The sequence below is a fragment of the Zootoca vivipara genome, chromosome 17 (genome assembly GCF_963506605.1).
Source record: "Zootoca vivipara chromosome 17, rZooViv1.1, whole genome shotgun sequence".
NCBI classification, from domain to species: domain Eukaryota; kingdom Metazoa; phylum Chordata; class Lepidosauria; order Squamata; family Lacertidae; genus Zootoca; species Zootoca vivipara.
Genome location: NC_083292.1, coordinates 22,961,506 through 22,984,510, shown reverse-complemented (window position 1 = coordinate 22,984,510; position 23,005 = coordinate 22,961,506). Strand labels below are relative to the sequence as shown.

General features: G+C 47.5%; 1 protein-coding gene across 1 annotated transcript in view; it reads left to right on the top strand.

The window, feature by feature from the left end:
- The window catches only part of NOS1 (nitric oxide synthase 1), a 169,029-nt gene that overhangs the window by 22,336 nt on the left and 123,688 nt on the right, over positions 1–23,005 (top strand). The gene's annotated exons all lie outside the window — the stretch shown is intronic.

Genomic DNA, 23,005 nt, shown 5'->3' with positions numbered 1-23,005 from the left:
CTCAGAGTAGAGGACCTCAGAAGATGAAACCAAACAAGAGTAAAAATAACATGAATGGGGGGGGGGCATGAATAGAAGAGAAAGAGAAAACACAAGAAATAAAGATAATAGAAAAGGAGAGCGAGAGAGAAGAGAAATAAATAAAGCATAAACTTTTTTAAAAAATCAAGTTTCTAACCCTCACAGCTGTGCATGTGAGGGGAAACCAACTCCTTGCATGTGAAAGTGACCTAAGATTTGGCTTCCCTTGTACAAAAAGGTTGCAGATGCTGGCTCTGGGCATTTGTGTGATTTGAAACCTGAGCCAGGAGACCAGCTTGCACCAAGCACACTGTCCCTCTCCTGGAGCTCTCAAAAGCCTGCTAACATCTTTCCAGCCCAGTGCTGTTTTTTTTTTTTACCTATTGGAAATACATTGAGGGGAGGGGGGTTTCCACTTCCCCATTTTCCTCCTCCTGATGTTGCTCCTGCATTGCATCAAAGGAAGCTGATCATCTGCAAAGAGTTTGGAGAGAAAGGAGACTTTGTTCTCGAACCAGAGCTGCAGGCCTGTGTCCTGTTTGCTGTGCCATGAAGGTCAGTGAAATGTTTGTGCAGGGCCCGCTGCAGCAGGCAGCACAGTGAGGGAAAGGGGGGAAAGAGACCTGGTTAGGGTTGCCAGACTCAATAGTGGACAGGACTTCTCAGCCTTTAATTGCCCTGCTCTCTTTTGAGTCTGGAAACCTTAAAGAGAAACCAGCAGACCCTTTGCTTGGAAATTAAACAAAGGGTCTGCTGGTTTCTCTTTAAGGTTTCCAGACTCAAAAGAGAGCAGGGCAATTAAAGGCACAGAAGTCCTGTCCACTATTGAGTCTGGCAACCCTAGACCTGGTTCTGTGGTATATGGTTGTCTTTCCATGCTCGTTCCCCCAGCATCTCCAGGAATGGCTGGGAACATCCTCTCCCTGAAAATCGGGGTGGGGGAGCCACTTCCAGTCAGTGTAGACTGTACGGAGCTGGAAGCATGTAAACTGTGGGACTCACTTCCGCAGGAGAAAGGGAAAGCCATCCACTTGGGTGGCTTGATAAGAGGATTGGACAAATTCATGGAGAATAAGACTGTGTCAGAAGCCGGAGTCCAGAGTAGGTCAGCAATGAAGCACCAGTGTCAGTGAAGTTAACTTTTTATTCAACTCCTCACTGTAGGTCTTTCCCTGATGAGGCAGTTGCGAGGATTGGAGGTCCTTGCCTTCCCACTGCTCTCTAAGGCTCCTCCAACAGTTCCTTCCCCAGCAGCCTAAAGCTCCTTCAGCTTGTCTATGTTTGCTCTGACGCCTTCATTTCTCTGCATCTTCTGGGACACCAGGGGGGAGTGGAGCTGGTTGTAGCAGGAGGGGGAGACTCCCTGGATTCTTCAGCAGCCGGCCTCATTGCTGCCTCTTGACCCCACTCTGCTTCTGCCTCTGATTCTGGGTTGCTCTCTGCCACAGCCTCTTCCTGCTCACTAAACCCTGTTGCCACTTCTGCTTCCGACACCTCCTCCTCCCAGTCTTCTCTTCTCCCTCTGGCCACTCATTGTCATCCCACCATCAATGCCCTAGCTCTGAGCCTTCTTCTCCTGGGGGTTCCCTTGGGGGTTCACCAGCTGGTGCCTCCCGCCATTCTTCTGTATCCAGCCACTCCATGACAGACTGTCAATAACTGCTAGCCATGATATCGCTATGCTCTGCCTTCACGGTTGGAGGCAGTAATGCAGGCATAGGCAAACTCTGCCCTCCAGCTGTTTTGGGACTACAATTCCCATCATCCCTGACCACTGGCCCTGTTAGCTAGGGATGATGGGAGCTGTAGTCCCAAAACAGCTGGAGTGCCGAGCTTGCCTATGCTTCTGAACACCAGTTGCTGGGAGTCACAGGAGTGCTCCTGTGCTTGAATCCTGCTTGTGGGTTTCCCATAGGGGCACGTTGTCCATTGTGAGAACAGGAGGCTGGACTAAATGGTCCCTTGGTCTGATTCAGCAGGGCTTTCCTGATGTTCTTAAAGGGGCTAATGGTATAAGGCCACTTTCCATGGACGTTTGGCGGTGAGGGGTGGGTTCTGTGGGCATATCCCTCATATTTAGTCTGGATACTCCACACAGAAGGCCCCGGGTTCAAGCCCAGGCACCTCCAGTTAGGACACAGCAGGGGAACCCACGTCCTTCCAGATGTTACAGGACTTCAGCTTTCATCATATCTGCCCATGGGCCATATTGGATGGGGATGGTGGGAGTTGGAACATCTAGAACAGGCATCCCCAAACTTCGGCCCTCCAGATGTTTTGGACTACAATTCCCATCTTCCCCGACCACTGGTCCTGTTAGCTAGGGATCATGGGAGTTGTAGGCCAAAACATCTGGAGGGCCGCAGTTTGGGGATGCCTGATCTAGAAGAACATCTAGGAGGCACCAGCCATGAGTTAAGAGGATCTGATAACTGGCCTATCTGCTTGACTCATGGCCAGACTGAGTAGGCAATACTATGAACAACCAGTGTGACCTAGGAGGAGAAAATAGCAACGTTTCCCGTGCTCCAAGTATGTCTCCACAGCCACAAAGCCTTAAATGACATTGGCAATACTGAGCTAGATGGAGTAAGGGTCAAACTTTGTACAAGGCATTTTCCTGTGTTCAGGGGAAAGGATCGTAGCTCAGTGGTCGAGCACATGGGAGATGCCGGGCATTGAACCTGGGACCTGCTGCATGCAAAGCAGATGCTCTACCACTGAGCTAAAGCCCTTCCCTTGAGACACAGCAACACAGGAAGCTGCCTTATACTGTGACTTGACCCTTAGTCCTTCCAGCTCAGTACTGTCAGCACTGACTAGCAGTAGCTCTCCAGCTTTCCAGTCCGCAGGCATAGCTGGAGATGCTGTGAATTGAGCCTTCTGCATGCAGAGTGGATGCTTTGCCAGTGGGCTGCATCCCTTCGCTTTTCCTATGGATAAGCCTTCAAGAGGGACGCGAGTCTTCCCCACGTATGATTCAGCGACTGGCATTCAGAAGCATCCTGCCTCCAACAGCGTCGAGCTTGCCCTTTGCTTCTGCCCTAGCTCGCAAACCTGCCCTCCCCATCCTTCTTATGTTCCGCTTATTTTCTAAAATTATTCACTTTATTGCCCTGAATGTTTGCTCTGCCTCCGAAATTATTTTTACTTAAAGGTTAGGCTGGCAATAGTCTTCCAGCCCGCTCTGAGCCGCCTTGGCTTCTCGAGTTGTTAAGAATTCCTGGCTGCAGGCTCCTTTAGCACTCCCCGGTTGCTTTTAGAAAATGAATGATGGAATTTGGCTGTTGCAATGGAGCCCTGGGGCTCTAGGCTGTCGTTTGGGGTTCAAGAAAGACTTATGAAGGGAACGGATTCTTTTAAAATCCACTTGGTACCAAGGGTTGTTCACTTAGCTTACTCTACTCACCCGTGGCAGATCTTGTTAGAAGCAGAAGTAACTGCCAAGGAGCTGGATTTTTTTTTATTTTTAAAAAAGCAATGCAGGAACTAACCTCTCTGCAACAGAAAGCTACTACAGTGGCTTCACACGTCATAACATCATCACATTTATAGCATCCTGGATTTGTGCACATCTATTATGGAAGGGTCCATACCTTGGGGGAAGTCACCCAATTTGCATGGCGAAGGTCTTGGGTTTGATCTCTGGAATCTCTAATAATAATAATAATAATAATAATAATAATAATAATAATAATAATAATAATAATAATCTCATACGGTTGGGCCAGGAACAGTTCCTGCAACCTTATCACATAAGGGTGGTTAGAATTTGGAGGAAGCTATTGACCATAAGGATAGCAATAATGTTTTGCGCTAGGGTTTTAAAGAATTACCAAGTCCTCTTGTACCCATACTGCCTGAGACAGTATACCTCTGAATACCAATTGCTGGGGATCACAGAGGGGCAGAGAGCTGTTGTGGTGAGATCTTTCTTGATGGCTTCTCTCAGGCATCTGCTTGGCCACTGTGAGAACAGGATGCTGGACTAGATGGGCCATTGGCCTGATCCAGTGGGCTCTTCTTGTGTTCTCTGTCTCTTTTGGGGAGCAGGGAGATAGAGTGACAGTACCTCGGTTTTCAAACGTCTCCGTTGATTAAAGTTCCAGAACTCAAACGCCATAAACCCGGAAGCAAGGCCGTCTCGAGCAGGTCGGGCGCCCTGGCGCTGAGGTGCAGAGATCGCTCTGGCGCCCCCGCCCTCGCAGCATGCAGCATGGCTTCCACGCGGCTTCGCCGCACAGCGCCCCCTTGCCAGCCCAGCGGTCTGGCACCCCGCATCACCGGGACTACACCTAGAGCCAGGCCTGCCTGGAAGTAAATGCTTCAGTTTTTGAACATGCCTCAGAAGTCGAACCGGAAATGCGGCCTCCGTATTGAGATTTCCATATTGAGATTTCCTTTTTCAGTTTTCAAACGTTTCGGAACTTGAACGATTACGTTCAAAAACCGAGGTGCCACTGTACCTGGCTGTCAGGAGCAAGCCAGCAATAAATCACAGGGAGTAAGTGAAGTTAACTATTAGAAGAAACAATGTCTGATCAGGAGTGCCAGGCCTAACGAGCACAGCAACTCCTCTCGGTAGGTCCTTCCCAAACAATCTGAGACTACACCGGCATGCCTGTCTTAGTTTCTCCCACTTCATACCTCTCCTGGTCCTGGACGATTAAGGGGAGATGGGAGCTTGTTGAAGCAGGAGAGGGAGACACCTCTTGGCCTCCCTCCTCTCCTGCTTCCACTTCTGATTCTGTACTTCTCTCTGCCACAGACTCTCCCTGCTCACTTAACCCTGTTCCAACACCACCTCCTCCCAGACTTCTCCCTCTGACCACTCATTGTCATCCCATCACCAATTCCCAGACTCTGAACCTTCACCCTTTGGGGTTCCCTAGCTTGTGCCTCCCACCACTCCTTTGCATCCAGCCAGTCCATGACACTGGCATAAGGAAGGGGCAATGATTGATGCAATGGCTCAAACCAGGGATTGGGAAACCAGCCTAATTTGGGTCCATAGAGAAGGACCATAGCTCAGAGGTAGAGGATCTTCCTTGCATGCAGAGAGTCCCAGGTGCAATCCTTGTCATCTCTAGGTTGGAAGATTCCTGGTTCAGTTCCTAGCAAGCCAATGGGTGCATTGACCAAACCCACACTTGACATCACATGTGACTTGAGGTGTGAGGCATGTGGGTGTTGTTTAGAGAAAAGGCATTGTGGGCCAAGTGACACTTTATCAAGCCTGAGTTGCTCTGTGCCCTGGAGCTGGCCTGTCATCCCAAGTTCCCCACCCCTGCTTTAGAGGATTGGGACCAGGTAACTTCCCAAGTCTTTGGTCCTCTTCCAACTCACACAGCCCAGCTCCAAAAGCGGCGGGTTCACTTCTGTAGCAAGCAAAATTGTTTGTTTGTTTGTTGTTGTTTTTCCCGGAAACAACATTTTCCTCTCTGGGAGGAGTGGTTTGGTGACAGGCAAATTAATGAACATCTAATAAACCTTAAATTTAATTTAACGGTCTTGCTTGCGTGCCCAAAGGGGGAGATTCCATCTCCTCTCCCAGAAGTGCTGCTATTACAATGCTTTATGTTAACAAGCACTCGCTCAATATCCCATTAAAATCATTTCAGTAATAAATCTACCTGCTGACAGTCTTTCGGTGAATGGAGCCATTAGTCTACAGAAGCTCCTCTCCTGGCTTTCTTCTACTTTGCTTCCTGAGAGGTTAATTGGAAGGGTGGGCAGATTTAGCCTCTTGTCTCTCGCAAGGGAGTTGTGGCAGGGGGGGGCCTGCCTTACACCTTCCATAACAGCAATATAAAAGTTTTTGACACACGTTTTGTGCAGGGATGAATGAACCTGTCGGTTTCTGTTTTCCCCAGTTTCTTATTTTAAGATCATAAGAAGAGCCCTTCTGGGTGAGGACACTGGCCCATCCTGCTCTTTCGGTGGCCAAACAAATGACTGAGCAGGACCTGAGTGCAAAAAGCATTCTCCCCTCCATCAATTTCCAGCAAGTATTTAGTCTCTGCTAGTTCAGTGGAGCCTCTGTTTGCAAAGGCAGCTCAGGCAATTGTCTTGCGGGGGGGGGGGGGAGAGAGAAAGGGCTGAAGTGCTAAGGAAAGCTTGATCATGTATAATGAGATAAGAATCCTATGTTTTTGTTCATTCCAGGTGGCTCCATGGTTTTAAGCTTGCTAATGAGTTGCAATTCAGCAACTTCTCTTTCCAGTCTGTTTTTGAAATTTTTCTGTAATAAAACAGCTGCTTTGAGATCTTGTATAGAATGTCCTGGGAGAGTGAAGTGTTCTCCTACTGGTTTCTCTGTCTTGTGGTTCCTGATGTCAGATTTGTGTCCATTTATCCTTTGGCGTAGGGTTTGGCCTGTTTGTCCAATATAGAGAGCTGAAGGGCACTGTTGGCATTTGATGGCATACACAATGTTAGAAGATGAGCAATTAAATAGTCCTGAGATGGTATGTTGGATGTTGTTGGGGCCAGTAATGGTGTTGACGGGTGTATGTGGCAGCAAAGTTGGCATCTGGGTTTGTTGCAGGCTCTGGTACCAATGTCCATGTTAAGTCTGGTGGTTATTTAATGTATTTTTAACTTCTGTTGGAAACTGCCCAGAATGGCGGGGGAGACCCCGCCGGATGGGCGGAGTAGAAATATTATTATTATTATTATTATTATTATGGCTAGTAGCCATCAATAGCCCTTTCCTCCATGTGTTTCTTCCAAGCTTAAGTTCGGTTCTTCACATCTTTCACATTGGTTTGTATTTTAAGATTTTAAAAAAAGAAGCTGTAGTTAAAGTCCATCAGCATTTTTGTGCAAATATTTATTGTTAAGCATGTTTTTGTCCAATTACACATTTTTTTCAGAGCAATTTCCCCTGATATGAGGCAATTTGGAAAATGGTTTTCGCTAATATATGCATTTTATGCATGCTTTCCCCTCATCCTGTTGGACTAGGACCTGAGAGACCAGGGTCTGAATCACTACTCAGCCAGCCACAGTGGGAACTTGGGCCAGTCCCTATCTCTCACCTACCTAACCTACCTTGCAAGGTTGTTGTGAGAATAAAATGGAGGGCCTGGGAAGCGGTGTGCACACCACCTTGAACTCCTTGGAGAAAAGGTTGGGTACAAGCGCAATAGTAGATAAGTAAAGATGATCTACACAACTTTGTACATGTTACTTGGCTGGAGAACAGCACACTGCCAGATTCAGAGAGCTGCGAAATTTGAAGGGCGGGTGTGCTTAAGTTCACACATTGTTCAGGAAAGTGTGAATAAAGTAAGTTAGCCTTTAAGTGTGGTCTGAATTGACTTTCTCCCCCATCCCTAGATGTGTGCAATAAAGCATCTGTTTATTTTAGTTCTCCGGAGGCGGCAGAAAACCTTCTTGGATCATTAGCCTGTTAACCTTAGTCAATCATTAACCCACCTCAAAGGCTGGGATTTTAAGAATAGTGGGTATTGGTTGGGGTGGGGGCGGTCTCATTCCAGAAGTGAAATCCCCTCTCCCATTTGGTTTTATCCATTCTCCCCACCCCCAGTAAGTCTATTTCAAATTATCAATTTAGGACACTTAGCTGTGGCCCCCGAACGACAAAAGCAAAGTTGAAATTCAAGTATAACTGGAACATGCCGATTTGCATGGCATATGTGGGGTGAGAATGGCCCTAAGCTTTTTCAAAATGTCCCAGTGAATAAGGAAGCTGAGCGTCAGAGTTCCCCGAGGCAAGTTGGAAACGGTGCCATGAGTTTTGAGGAACAGGTAAGCAAAGGTGAATCGAAAAGAAGAAGCAGAGGGCGAAGACGAGAAGGAGCACGTTTATAGGCTAGTACAGGCATAGCCAAACTGCGGCCCTCCAGATGTTTGGGACTACAACTCCCATGATCCCTAGCTAACAGGACCAGTGGTCAGGGATGATGGGAATTGTAGTCCCAAACCTCTGGAGGGCTGGAGTTTGCCTCTGCCTGGGCTATCATCATCAACAACAATTTGTTTATTTCTACCCCACCTTTCCCCATGATGGTACTCAAGGTTTTTGTTGAATAAATACCGGTAGCTATCGGAAATCAGATCAGGAGACCAAGTTGTGGCTAGGTGGTTGTTGCTTTTTAAACCCTTGGCTCCTGTTGTGGTCCTGATTGGAACCTCCCAACACTCACACGGGCAGGGGCGAAACTAGGCTTTTATTTCACCCAGCCTCTCTGGAAGCTTCACCAGGGGCAAAAAATCCTGACTAGCTCCCCCCCCCCCCCCCAAGCTATGCCTCTGCACACAGGAACATAAGAAAGAGCTGTAGCTCAGTGACAGAGAACCGAAACACAACCAGCCTTAAAAATTCACACTCCTCTGAATCTTGCAATGCAGTTCTTACGTATGCTAAGGTAAATTGTGCATATACAGTGGTACCTCGGATCTCGAACGTAATCCGTTCCGGAAGCTCGTTCAGCTTCCGAAACATTCAAAAAACCAAGGCGTGGCTTCCAATTGGTTGCAAGAGCTTCTTGCACTCAGCGGAAGCCAAGTTGCACGTTCGGCTTCCGAAAAACGTTCGAAAACAGAAGCATTTACTTCCAGGTTTGGGGCATTCGAGAACCGAAACGTATGAAAACCGAGGCGTTCGGGAACCAAGGTACCACTCTAAATGCATTTAGTAGTGAAAAGATGCGTGTGAAATATATCATATTAGGGGAAATGGAGTTGTTATTGGAAATTTGCCTTGGGGGAAAATGTGCAAAATTGCCTGTGTGTGTTAGGAGAGATTTGGACGAAAGATCTCAGAGAACCCCCTGCTCTGCATTCACTCAGAGGAGCAAGGCTTTTGAGTGTGACTGCCCCCGTTCTGTGCAACAGCATCCTTACCAAGATACAACAGGCACCTGCTCTGCGCACTTTCCAGAAGGAAAGCCATTTTTATTCCGACAGGCTTTCCCCAATGGATACGTGGGTCTTTACCACGAGCTTCTTGGGGTTTTCATTTTGTTGTGAATGTCTTTCTTGTATTCGTGCTTTGAAACTGCTTCTTTACTGCCTTATGCATAAACCGCCTTGGGACGGTGGTTTGGGAAGCGATGAATAAATTAATGGTAATGATAATAATATGCCGATGGATTTTCACAAGGACCCTTTAAAATCAACATCATCATGGCTTTTTTTCAGCTGGAACTTGCCGGAACTTCCAGCACCTCTCAGGTGGGCACCATTGCCATTATAAGACAGGGGTCAGCAAACTTTTTCAGCAGGGGGGCTGTCCCTCAGACCTTGTGGGGGGGGCGGACTATATTTTGGGGGAGGGAAATGAATGAATTCCTATGCCCCACAAATAACCCAGAGAATAAAAGGACACATTCTACTCATGTACAAACACGCTGATTCCTGGACCGTCCGCGGGCCGGATTTAGAAGGCAATTGGGCCGGATCCAGCCCCCGGGCCTCAGTTTGCCTACCCATGTTCTAAGACAACAAGGGAAGGGTTCGTGGCGAGTTCTGGCACCTTTTTTTTGTAGCAAAAACAGCAATAATAAGAATGATGGTGATGATTGCAAACTGCTGTGAAAACGTGTCAATCTCAACTTAAAGGATAGGGAAAAATGAAAAAGGGAAAGAATCCAAAATTGAGAAATCCTCCCATCCCTGGGCACAGAGACCTTTTCCCTGCTTTTGCAGCAGCAAGCATCCTCCTCAAAGGAAGCTCGAGATTGAACCGGCCTTCCCTGAACCGAGAAGATCAGTAGCAACCGAGTTACGGGTGCCACATGTAGGATCACTGCCATCTCTAGGCAAGGCTCTGAATAGACATGAGGCTCCTTCCATCGCCCCCGCCCCCCTTTTAACTGGAGCAGAGAAAGGACGAGCCCTGGCGCTGGTCCCAATTCAGATCCGTCTCTCTGCCAGGGCCACCTACTCTCATCTGCTATGTGTGCATATGGTTTACACAGGCTCAGGAGCATTTAATATAAATATGTTGAGCTTTTTTCCTCCTCCCCCCCCTCCCTTCTTGATCCTCTCCAGTGTTGTAATCCCTCAAAGATGCTCCGAGTTATGCACGGGCGGCTAAGTATCTCCAAAGCCAGCACGCTGGCTGCTACTCTGGGAGCCACCGCCGCAGGCTCAGCTTGATCCAGAGGCCGGCACAGGCAGCTTCCGGGGGATATTAGGGCTTTGGAAAAGCCCAGGAGAGGCTGTGGAAATCCTCTCTGCTCAGGGCAGGGTCTTAACAGTACTAACCCAGTGCTGTGTGTTTGTGAATGGTGTCTAGCAAGAAACTCAATTTCTCTCTCTCTCTCTCTCTCTCTCTCTCTCTCTCTCTCTCTCTCTCCCTCCCTCTCCCTCTCCCTCTCCCTCTCCCTCTCCCTCTCCCTCTCCCTCTCCCTCCCTCTCTTTCTCTCTTTCTTTCTCTCTCTCTCCCTCTCTCTCTCTCTTTGTGTGATCTTTGGTTAAAAAAAAAATGTATTAAGTCTCCTGGAAGCCACATTGTAGCAAGGATGGGGACTCCACAAACTGCAGCCCCCCAGCCATGAGTGTCATAGCCAGGATTTATGTTACTGGGGGGCAGGACACCCATCTGTCATCTTCCTTTGTCTGGCTCTGTCTAGCAGATTCAGAATGGAATGTCTCACCGACGGTTGTTTTAAATTACATTCTTTTGACCCCAAGTGCTCAGGGAAAAAAAATCTGCCAAAATCTTCAGTCCTTTGAAGGGTTAGGAGGTTCAGTCCTAGGAGGTTAAATGAATAAAATTAACACCAGTGGAGTACCTTTTATGTGGTTATCATTTTGCAAAATTACAAAGAACATGCCTTTTTCATATTGGTTTTTTTTAAAACTAAACTAAAACAAGTTTTCTTGGATTTGCTGAAAACATTTTCAGCACTTCCTTCTCAAATTCCTCCGCCCCAATGCAGTTTTTTGTGTGCACACACTTAGTAAGCAGAGCCCATTGAGATGTTGCCCTGCCATAGTTGACCTTAGCCAGGTCTTTACTTCTCTGCAAACATACTGAATGGCCACTTCACGGCAAAGGTGGTTCATGGCTGAGCAAGAGAAATGAGCAGCGCCTTTTGGGGGTAGGGTAAAATATTTCCGCCTCTTTTACTAGGTCCGCTATGTCCAGCTCTTATAACTGCGCTTTGCTGAGTTTCAAATATTCTGATTACTTCTACTTTTAGTTAAGTGTTTTTATTTACTTACTTAATTTAGGCCTCTCTCTTTGCAATGCTCCCCAAGCAACACCCCTCCCCAGCTCTGCTTCACACCCTCCTTGAGGGTTTTAGCCTGCCTGGGGTGTACATTAGCTCTGTTCATGCCTCACGCTTGTCTGACTGGAGAAGCTGTGTTTGTAGAAACTAGTCGACTGTGCAAAGGTAAAATGGACACCTGTCACTCTGCCCACTCTTGCCTCTGGCCCTGCCCATTGCTGCTGTTTGGCCCCCCAGAATGGAATGCGGCCCCCGGGATGAGAAACGGTGCCCAGCCTATGCTCTGCAGAAGAGTGCACAGCGCTGGGGCAGAACTGTGAGCAATATGAATAGTTTTCCAGAGAGGGGGGTCAAGAGTACAGAGATCTCCCAGGAGGGCAGTTTATGGCCAAACGGGGCCAAACAGCCAGACTCTGGCCTTCTACGTGTTGTGGGCCTGTGTTCAAAGTCCCCAAAGGAGAACCCACATCCAAGGATGATTCAGGATGACTCGAAAGCATCCCGAAGGCCACATACAGCGCCTGACATAATTTCACGTGAGTTGGGTGAGATGACGGGGAGAGAAGGAACATGTGGGAAGGAGAGCCAGGAAGGAATGATTGAGGGTGGAGGGTGGCGGGAGCCTGCTGGAGGGGATCAGTTCATACCTCCGCTGGAGAGAGTGATCTCTATTTGTGGGAATGTGACAGGAGAGGACATGTTGTTTATTAATATCCTTCCTAACTTGCGCTAGCAAGTTCCTTTCTGTAGCAGAGTTACATCCCCCCTTTTACATGCACAGCAGATAGCTGGTTGCAGGCTCGTGTGAGCCTCTCACTATTATACAATTCAATCTGTCTCAGATTGAATTGTACATTCCTGGTAAGTTCCCTTGAATCCCTCTTAAAAGAATAAAGATGCGACAGTCTTATTCAAAGTCAATAAAAGAAGTTTACTCACATCAGTTCACAGTTGGATTCCGGAAGGCAGACTTAGTTACAAATATGTACATGTGGATCTACCCCATATGGGGGGGGGGGGATAATCTCAGTGCTTCTGCTAGCTGAGAGCTGGCAGAGCAGTCCTAGCTAGAAGCTGGTCAAACGAAGAAGGAAGTCAAAAAGAGAGAAAGGTGTGCTGCGTGACTCGTCCTTTTGTTACCTGGACAGGTTAGGTCACGCCCACCTTCTATCTATCACATGCAAAAGGAAGGATGCTCCAGACAGGAGGAACAGGAAGTTTTGACTGCCTGGACCAAACATTCCCTCGCATGTCTTCTCTAGCATTACAAGGAATGTTGTGCCTGACTGCCTCTCATGGATCACAATCCCACACTATTCACTCCAGGGATGGAGGAGAAACCCACTTTGCCTTTAAAGACAAATCTACCTAAGCTTCACTTTCAGACACTACGCACAACATGAAATGTGGCCATTCTTCAAAGTTTGCTCTTCTCTGAATTTTTCAGTGCAGTTCACCATCCTCTGCTCACCTGTAAAGCTTGCTGAGTGGGTCAGTCACTGGTCTTCACCTTAACCTATCTCACTGGGCTGTTGTGAAGGATAATAAATCTGAGATTTGGGGGGGAAAGGATGAGAAGAAGAAGAAGAAGAAGAAGAAGAAGAAGAAGAAGAAGAAGAAGAAGAAGAAGAAGAAGAAGAAGAAGAAGAAGAAGAAGAAGAAGAAGAAGAAATGGACTATTTGTCCTGGGACTTCAAGCTGAAGAGACCTGACACAGCAGACCCAGTTCCTCTGAGGTTAAGCTTCCAAATGGTACATTTTCTCAAAGGACACACCCTCTGTATCAGCACTGTTAAGAGCGAGCAACATGACAATGGGGTTTATAAAGTTTGATTAGGCTTTCTGGGTTTTGTCCAAACAGTTATTTAAACTGGACAGTGAAATGCCTTGCAAGTTTCCCCGGTTTCCAGCTTCTCTTTGTTCTGCTGTCCAGCTCTCCACAAGATTCTTTGGATTTAACTCTCTTATTCCTTATGTAAAGGAATTCCTAAACCTCTTGATCTTTTTTAAAAACTCTCTAAGTGGCCTACAAAAATGCAACATGAAAATAATCAACAGTGTTATAAAATAACACAGAGAGTACATTGAAAACCAACTAAGCAGCATTATTAAAAACAGATAAAAACGGGAATTTGGCAACGACAAGGTTCAATCTTATGGGCCAGCAAAAGCTTGGGTGAAAGAGTTAAATCTTTATGTGGCATTGAAGCAACTGATGGATATTTCAGTAATTGGCTTCTTTCAAAAACATCTTTTAGAAGTATTCTTTTTTCTCGTAGAGGGAGGGGGGGAAATGAAGCCTCTGTTGTGGCAAGATTGAGAGAAAACCACAAAAAACAAGGATTACCATAAACTGATTTCAATTTGAGATGGCGCTGAACTTTAAAACAGCCTGTTTTTTTGTTTATTTGTTTGCTTCTTCTGATTTCCTTCATACTGTATTACATTTTCCTTTCCTTGACTTTACGACGCAGTTAAAGACATCATCCCATAGCATTTCAGTTATGTAGAATTACACTGCATCACCGCGCCAAGTTGTCTCTTCCTTATGTTTAAATTGCATCAGGCTGATCAGGGGAGATTGAGTCCATAATTGTCTTGCTAGTTTCAAAGTTGTCTCTTAAGGCTTGCTTTTGGATAGCAGAGATCTAAGGTTCGGGCTTGTATCACCCACCTCTATTGACTGGACAAAAAAAGTGGGTGGGTGGGGGGCCAATGGATGGGAACAGAGCACCTTATGCTTCAAGTTTTATTGGTAAGTTTGAAACTACTTGCCTCTGATAGAGAATTATGGTCAAGGGCCCAGAGAAAGCTTTTTGGTTTTGGACCATGCTGGTATGGCCATCATAAGGACACATGGATTGACATTAATAAGAAGTGAGCTTACTGGAATTCACTCTCTATTCAGGGCCACTTAAGAGTCCACACAAACAACCCGTTTATTCAGCATCCATCTGGATTTGCTTGCATCAAAGCTTATGCAGAGGCTGAATTGTACAGTGGTACCTCTACTTACGAATTTAATGCATTCCGAATGCACAGTTGTAAGTCGAAAAAATTTGTAAGTCGAATCTCATAGGAATGCATTGGGAGAAAAAATTCGTAAGTAGAAGCAACCCTATCTAAAAATTCGTAAGTAGAAAAAATCCTATCTAAACCACATCCAAGATGGCGGACGGAGCTCCATTCGTAAGTAGAAACATTCGTAAGTAGAGTTATTCGTAAGTAGAGGTACCACTGTATCTGGTCTTCATTGAGCATTAAGAACATCAGCAGAGCCTGCTGGTGTAAGGAAGGAGGCCAACAGCATGGGGAGTCAGAGCCAATGGCAAGCGGAGCCATTGAGGGTTTTCTCCCCAGCTTCCTGCTGAGACTAAGGAGGAGGAAGTTGACAGTCAGTGTACTGTACTGGTTGTAAGTAACCCTGTACTGGTTGTAAGAAGGCATGCTGTTGGGGGCTGGCTGGGGGCAGACTGAGATGGGTGAGACGGTGTCCCATTTGCCCAGATGGAGCAGCCTCCACTGATGAAAATATAGCTGGGTCTTGTAGCTTCTTGGAAAGGAATAGGTGTGTTAAAATTGCAGGGCAGCCCGGGGGGGTGGGGTGGTCAGGGCAAGGACTTGCCCAGAATATAAAGGACTTCAGATAGAGAGCTCCATTTAAGAGTTGCATGTGGAAGCTGCAACTCTGCTGCTGCGCAAATTCTTGGCTTCCCATGCGACCTTTCTGCCTGATCCTGTGCATGGTTAAATTTGGTGCCTCTGTGTTTGATCGAGCTTCCTTCTGCAGGGACCAGGGTTCAACACACACACACACACACACACCAGGTATGAAGCTTGCCAGGTGACCTCGAGCTGAACTTTGTTCTAAGTTAAGCTGTGGAACTTGCTCCCACGAGAGGCAGCAATGGCCAGCAACATAGATGGCTCTAAAAGAGGATTAGACGAATTCCTGGAGGAGAAGGCTGTCAATGACTGCTAGCCACGAAGGCTGTGCTTGTTTCTGAACACCAGTTGCTGGGAACCGCAGGAGGGGAGAGAAGCTCTTGTGCTCGAATCCTGCTTGCAGGATTCCCACAGGCATCTGTTTGGCCACTGTGAGGAGGACGGGAGACTGGACTAGATGGGCCACTGGTTTGATCCAGCAGGCTGTTCTTAAGACAAGATGCTCTCCATCGTCTTGGAAACAAGATGCCCCCATCACTTTACGTTGCCCAGTGCCTACTGGATCAGACTGGTTCTCTCTTTTCCTTCCCCTCCATATACTCACAGAGATTGGGCTGTAGTGGCAGCGAGGCAATTTGAGCCCTCTGCCTCTGATTTCGCCGACGGGCTCTCCTGCCGGGCGTGTTTCTAGCAGATGCCTCTCTATTAAATTAGTTCTCTCTGCACCCAAATGGAGGGAGGGGAGATAATTAGGTTTTCATTAGCCAAGGATGATGTATAACATCTGGAGGTCCCAGCCAGGCCGGGGAAAGGAGAACGGTGTGTTGATGGTGCCTGCGCCTTTGACATGCTTCTACTGCTTTTGCTTAATTGGTTTTCGCTTCTCCTTCCCTTGCCTTTGTTTATTAGAAGCGATCTCTCCTTGCGGGCAGAACACATTCCGCTCCATCCTTCAAGGAGGAGCCCAGGGGCAGGAACTGAGCCAGTGTGGAGTAATGGTTGGAAGGCTGAGCTCGGACTTGAGAGAGAGCTTGGGTTCAAATCCCAAGTCAGCCACTAAGTGCACAGGGTGGTTTGGGGTGGGGGTGGGGGCAGTTGTTCTTGTTCTTGTTGTTGAATGTAGTGTTGGGCCAGCAACTTGCATGGCTTTAAAAAGGGCATTGGACAATGTTCGTGGAGAGTGAAGTTTTCAGTGGCTTTTGGCGGCAATGGCCCAGTTTTGGCACAAGAACTGCTTTCGTCACCCAGTAAGATGACCTCTGTTGGAAGAGAAATGGGGGAAATGTGTTAATTCTCCATGACCTCTCAGTGGCTTTCAATACCATCCACCATGGCATCATACTTGGGCGGCTGTCCAGGTTGTGGGTGGCTGGCACTGCTTTGCAGTGGTTCCGGTCCTTCTTGAATAGTCATTTCCCGAGGGTGATGCTTGGGGAGTGCTCTTTGGCCCCTGGGGTCTTCAATATGGAGTTCCTCTGGGTTCAATTTACTCCCCCCGCCCCCGCGCTCTTTAACAACTACATGAAAATGCTGAGTGAGGTCATCCCGAGTTTTGTAGTATGTTGCCAGCAATATGCTGATGACACACAGCTCTGCTTCTTTACCTCTGCAGGTTTGGCAGATGCGCTGGACTCTGTTGTCTTGCCTCGGTGATGGGTGAGAGACAACAAACTGAAGCTCAATCCAGATAAGACTACGGCACTGTTAGTGGATGGGGTTCCCTGGACCATTTGGAAGGGAAGTAGCTGTGAGAACAGGATGCTGGACCAGATAGGCCATTGGCCTGATCCAGCAGGCCCCTTCTTATGTTCTTGTGCTGTGTTGTTCTACCTTCACTGTAGAACCTGGGACGCGGGTGGCACTGTGGGTTAAACCACAGAGCCTAGGGCTTGCCGATCAGAAGGTCGACGGTTCGAATCCCCGCGACGGGGTGAGCTCCCGTTGCTCGGTCCCAGCTCCTGCCAACCTAGCAGTTTGAAAGCATGTCAAAGTGCAAGTAGATAAATAGGTACCGCTCCAAGCGGGAAGGTAAATGGCGTTTCCGTGTGCTGCTCTGGTTCGCCAGAAGTGGCTTTGTCATGCTGGCCACATGACCTGGAAGCTGTACACTGGCTTCCTCGGCAAATAAAACGAGATGAGTGCCGCAACCCCAGAGTCGGTCATGATGGTCAGGGGTCCGTTTACATTTAAGTTTACGTTTACCTTCACTGTTGGAGTCAGTACACCTCTGGGTACTGGTTGCTAGGAATTGCAAGTGTGTAGGATGCTCTCGCACTTGGATCCTGTTTGCAGGATTCTGATGGGCATCTGGTTGCCCCCTGTGAGAACAGGGTGCTGGATCAGTTGGACCCCCCACTTGACTGAAGGCAGCCCTGTTTAGGGAAGCTTTTGATGTTTAACAGACTATTGTATTTTCATATTTTGTTGAAAGCCGTCCTGAGTGGCTGGGGAAACCCAGCTAGATGGGCGGGGTATAAATAATAAGTTGTTGTTGTTGTTGTTAGAATAATAGAATCATAGAGTTGGAACAAGGGCCATCCAGTCCAACCCCCTGCCAAGCAGGAAACACCATCAAAGCATTCCTGACAGATGGCTGTCAAGCCTCTGCTTAAAGACCTCCAAAGAAGGAGACTCCACCACACTCCTTGGCAGCAAATTCCACTGCCAAACAGCTCTTACTGTCAGGTAGTTCTTCCTAATGTTTAGGTGGAATCTTCTTTCTTGTAGTTTGAATCCATTGCTCTGTGTCCACTTCTCGGGAGCAGCAGAAAACAACCTTTCTCCCTCCTCTATATGGCATCCTTTAATATATTTGAAAATGGCTATCATATCCCCCCCTTAACCTTCTCTTCTCCAGGCTAAACATGCCCAGCTCCCTAAGCCGTTCCTCATAAGGCATTGTTTCCAGGCCTTTGACCATTTTGGTTGCCCTCTTCTGGACATGTTCCAGCTTGTCAGTATCCTTCTTGAACTGTGGTGCCCAGAACTGGACACAGTACTCCAGGTGAGGTCTGACCAGAGCAGAATACAGTGGTACTATTACTTCCCTTGATCTAGATGTTGTTGTTGTTGACTGGTTATAAGTAAGAAAGCAGGCAAGGATGGGCTGGTTAAGGGTAGACTGAGGTTGGTGGGGCAGTGGGCCATTCACCTTACAGGAACAGCTTCTCATCCTTGGCTCTCTTCTGCAAAGCCCCTGAGTCTCAACCAGAACACAGCCAATTTCCATTTGCAAATAATCAGAACCATCACTTCCTGATCAGGTGACAAGAAAAACTCCTGATCATGAGCAGACTCTGCATACATGTGTGTGTTTGCCTGAACGCCTAATGCGTTGCCATGGAAATCCAGAACTATTACAAAAGGCTGATGTCAAACACAAGTCTCCATTGTACTTAAGAAGGTCTAGATAAAAGGGGGGTCATCGTGGTATGAAACAGCACACAACATATGCAATGACTGATTCTGTTTGAGACTCCTGGAACACCCACCCATTTTCAGGGGAGAGGCTGTGTCTTTCCTTCTTAGGTGCAAAAGGCAATAGTGGAGAAAGGGTGTGGTTTGGTTTTACAGGGTATCCAATGGCCACTGTGGATAGACATAGGTTTTATGCTGTGTCAGGCCAATGGTGCTTCTAGCTCAGTATTGACCACACGGGTTGGCAGCAACTCTCCAGGGTTTCAGACCAGGCTTTTTCCCCAACCCCAACTGGAAATGCTTGAACCTGGGACCTTCTGCATGCAAAGCAGATGATGTACCATGGAGCTATTGGCCCCTTCCACAAACATGGGGACCTAGAAAGCTGCCTTATACAGAGTCAAAGCGTTGGCCCAACCAACTCAGTGCTGTCTTCTGTGACTGGCAATAGATGCTATACTGCTGAGCTATGGCCCCTTCCTTGCCTGACATGGTTGAGGAAGACCTTCCAGGGTACTTCCACTACAGGCATCGATTCTTCAGCTGCCATGTTTTGTCCATTCAATTTGTATCAGATCACGCATGCCCTCTGTTGTATTTGCCCAGGGCTACTTCCCTCTTTTTCCCCCCTCCAGGACTCTCAAAAGAATCCAACTTTCTGGGAAGAACAGAACAATTCACATTACAAGAAAGGAGATTCCAACTAAACGTCAGGAAAGACTTTCTGACAGTAAGAGCTGTTTGACAATAGAACGGTTTCCCTTGGGAGGGCTCTCCTTCCTTGGAGGTTTCTAAGCAGAGGCTGGATGGTCATCTGTCATGGATGCTTTACCTGAAATTTCTGCATCGCAGGGGGTTGGACTAGATGACACTTGGGTCCATTCCAGTTCTATGATTCTATAAATTGCGCAATCCCTGCAGGATTTTTTTCCATCCAGCAAAGTTGTGAGATGTGCCATAACGCTTTGGGATGAAGTTTGCTGCCATGCATAGCAAACTTTGCCACATCTGCCACCATTCAGCGGTGGAGCTTCATGCTCCGCCACCGGGGTGGAGAGCAGGTGCGCTGCCCCCAGTGACGTGGCGTGCATTCTGGGGGTGGGGTGCGCAGTGCGTAATGACGTGGCTCACGTTTTGGGGCAGGGCGCGCCGTGCACAGTGACGTGGCACGCATTTTGGGGGTGGGGCGGGCATTGGCGATGGCGCCCCTGGGATCGCATCGCTCGGAGTGCACCGCCCCAACCGCCCCTATCTTCCTACGCCCCTGCCACCATTACCTTTCCAATAAGTTCAAATTTAGCAAGATGTTTTGTTTAATCTTTGTTTTAATTGGAGCCTATCCACCAACCCTTTTTTTTTCTGGCATAGTGGCTAAGAGGCTGAGCTAGGATTTGAAAAATTCGCAAATCTCAAAGGCAGATTTCAAATAAATGACACTGAACAAACAACTGGCCCCTAAGTCCTCGAGGATGAGGAAGAAAGTAGATTGGAGAAGTGTCATAGCTCAGTGGTAGAATATCTCCTTTGTATGGAGAAGGTCTCTGGCATCTGTAAGTAGGACTGGGAATGTCACCTAACTGATATCCTGGAAGGCCACTGCCAGCCTGTATAGAGAATGCTGCTTCTGCATGGCCCAATGTTCTGATTCATATATGACAACCTCCTGTGTTCCTATTTATGTTCAGCCCTTTATTTAGAACCATGAGGACTATAATCTTTTGTTTTCTTTTAGGGGAAGGGCCATAGCTCAGTGGCAGAGCATCTGCTTTGCAGGCAGAAGGTCCCAGATTTAACCACCAGCATCTCCAGGTAGAATTTGGAATCTCCACCATCTGAAACCCTGCAGAGCCACTTCCACTAAGTGTTGGCCACTAAGTGACCCCTTCCTTATGTTGTTGGCCTACAACTCCCATGCTAACTGGGGCCAGTGGGTGTTTTTGTCCAACATCTGGAGTGAGCCACATTGACTATTCTTTCCCGTCGTCATTGCTGAGATGGATGGGTCAAATAGCCTGATTCAGTGTAAGGCAGCTTGCTTACGCATAACTCAGTTGGTTAGAGCATGGTGCTGATAACACCAAAGTTGCAGGATCGATCCCCATGCAGGACAGCTGCATTGCAGTTGGTTGGACTAGATGTTCCTCAGGCACCCTTGCAGGTCTACAATTCTATGATTCCTACCCTACCTCCTAATAAATCTCTGGGCAATTTGCAGTAGTGGTGCCAACGAATAAAATATTGGGAGGGCTCAGGAAAGCCCTGCCCTGCATAATTGATCACATGACAGCAGTGGACACACACCCCATTTGAATGGCAATGCCCATCAACTTTGGGATGGGCCTGGTCCCCTTAAATATTTTATTGGGGGGGGGCAAAGGGACCTTGGCCCCTAGGAATTTACTCCCATAACCTGAGGGTTATCTAGCTCAATGCTGTGCCATGCAGGAATCACAGCTGAAGAATCCCTGACAGATGGCCATCTAACCTCTGCTTAAAAACCTCCAAGGAAGGAGAGTCCGCCGCCTTCTGAGGGAGACCATTCCAATATTGAAGATCAGGCAGAGCAGCATTTCTGGCACCTAATTGTATAAACAGCAGCGACACCCAAATGAAGAGAGCTAACCAGGCTTGTGTGTAAAACATTTCTGAGCTCAGTTGGTGCCTTCTCCTTTAATTTTGACGGTTATGTCTTTTGTACCTAGCTCTCATTAGTAGATCTTGGGGTTCTAGTAAAAAAAGGGGGAAACCCCAAAGGAGATTTTTTTAAAAAAGTCTGGTGTCTGCCCCCCTACCCTGCTCTACAATACTTCTCAGTACTTCACATCTGCACCATACTTTTAAAGCCCATGGCTTCTCCCAAAGAACCTTGGGAGATGTTGTTTTTTTCCCCTTCAAATAGCTGCAGTTCCCCAAACCCTTAGCAAACTTCACTTCCCAGTATTCCTCTGAGGAAGCTCTTCCTGGGAGTGGTGGTTTGTTAAGGGTGCTGGTGAGAGTTATTAGGTGAGCCCTTTCCTCTTCCCAGAGCTACAGTTTCGGAGTGATCTGACCATCCTCTTCCAAGGGAACTCTGGGAGTTTTAGCTCTAGGAGGGGAATAGGGGTCTTCCAAGCAACTCTCAGCACCAACTACAGGTGCTAATCCTAAGGATTCTGTGGGAAGCCACGCCTGGGTAAAGTGGCATAATACTGCTTTAAAAGTATAGTGCAGATGGGGGCACTGTGGACCAAATAATGGCTTTCCAGGGCTGCACAAATGTGTGGGCTCCCAGTGTGGACCTTGCAACTACTTTGTTCCTCTGGTGTCTTTTTTTTTTAACTCCCATAACCTTCTGTGCTAAGCCTAGGCATGTTGGTGTGTGGTCTGAACCCGGGATAGCTCTTTCCTTGCTAACCATGAGCTATACACAAGAACAAACCAGTAAATTGCAGTGTGGTTCATTGTGTCCTGCAAACCAGCCCCCGGAGTGGTGAAATGAAGGCCCAGTTTTAAAAAACTGAATAATTGTTTTATTGAGGGATTCGGGTGTCTTTCTGGTAGTTCCAGCTGGCGCCATTTTATCATCCTTTCATTGACAGTTTCCTTTTGATGCTGTCTTATTTTTCTTTGTTAAGGTTTCTTTTCCTTTTGAAGAAATCATGCAGTAGCTCTGGACTGTTATTTTTAAATGGGTTTTTTATGACATGTTTGGGGAGAGTTCTCTTTTCCCCAGCTGCATGCCCAAATAATGTCCACAAATATAGACAGTTTTGTGTGTGTGTGTGTGTGTGTGTGTGTGTGTAGGCTGGCATTCAGATCTGATGTCCTTGGGTCAGTATCTCTCTCTCTCTCTGCCTAACCTACCCTGCAGGGATGTTCTGGAGATAAACTGAGCGATAGGAGGGATGTGGGTGGTGCTGTGGTCTAAACCATTGAGCCTCTTGGGCTTGCCGAATGGAAGGTCAGTGGTTCGAATCCCCGCTCCCGTTGCTCTGTCCCAGCTCCTGCCAACCTAGCAGTTCGAAAGCACACCAGTGCATGTAGATAAATAGGTACTGCTGTGGCAGGAAGGTAAATGGCGTTTCCGTGTGCTCTGGTTTCTGTCACTGTGTTCCGTTGCACCAGAAGCGGCTTAGTCCTGCTGGCCACGTGACCCAGAAGGCTGTCTGTGGACAAATGCCGGTTCCCTCGGCCTGAAAGCAAGATGAGCGCTGCAACCCCATAGTTGCCTTTGACTGGACTTAACCGTCCAGGGGTCCTTTACCTTTTTTTATGTATTCCACCTTGAGCTCCTTTGAGGAAAAGATGGGATATAAATGCAATAAACAGATAAAGACACACAGAGAAACAGACTACATACATAAGCATCTTGTTAAGAACTGTAGAGTCGCAAGGGACCTCAATGGGACATCACCTTGGTAGAGTTGAGCCCAGGGATTCAACTTTCAGTATCACCACCACAGAATCATTGACATCTCCTTTTTAGTACAGTGTGATTGCACACACACACACACACACACACACACACACACACACACACACAAACAGACTTTTAGTGGCTACTATCCCTGGTGGCTGTGTTCTGCCTCCTCTATCGGAGGTTGTACTGTAATGCTTTGAAACACCAGTTGTTGGAAACCACAGGAGGGGATTTCTGTTGGGCTCAGGTCCAGCTTGCATGCTTTCCATAGGCATCTTAGTTGGCTACTAGGAGA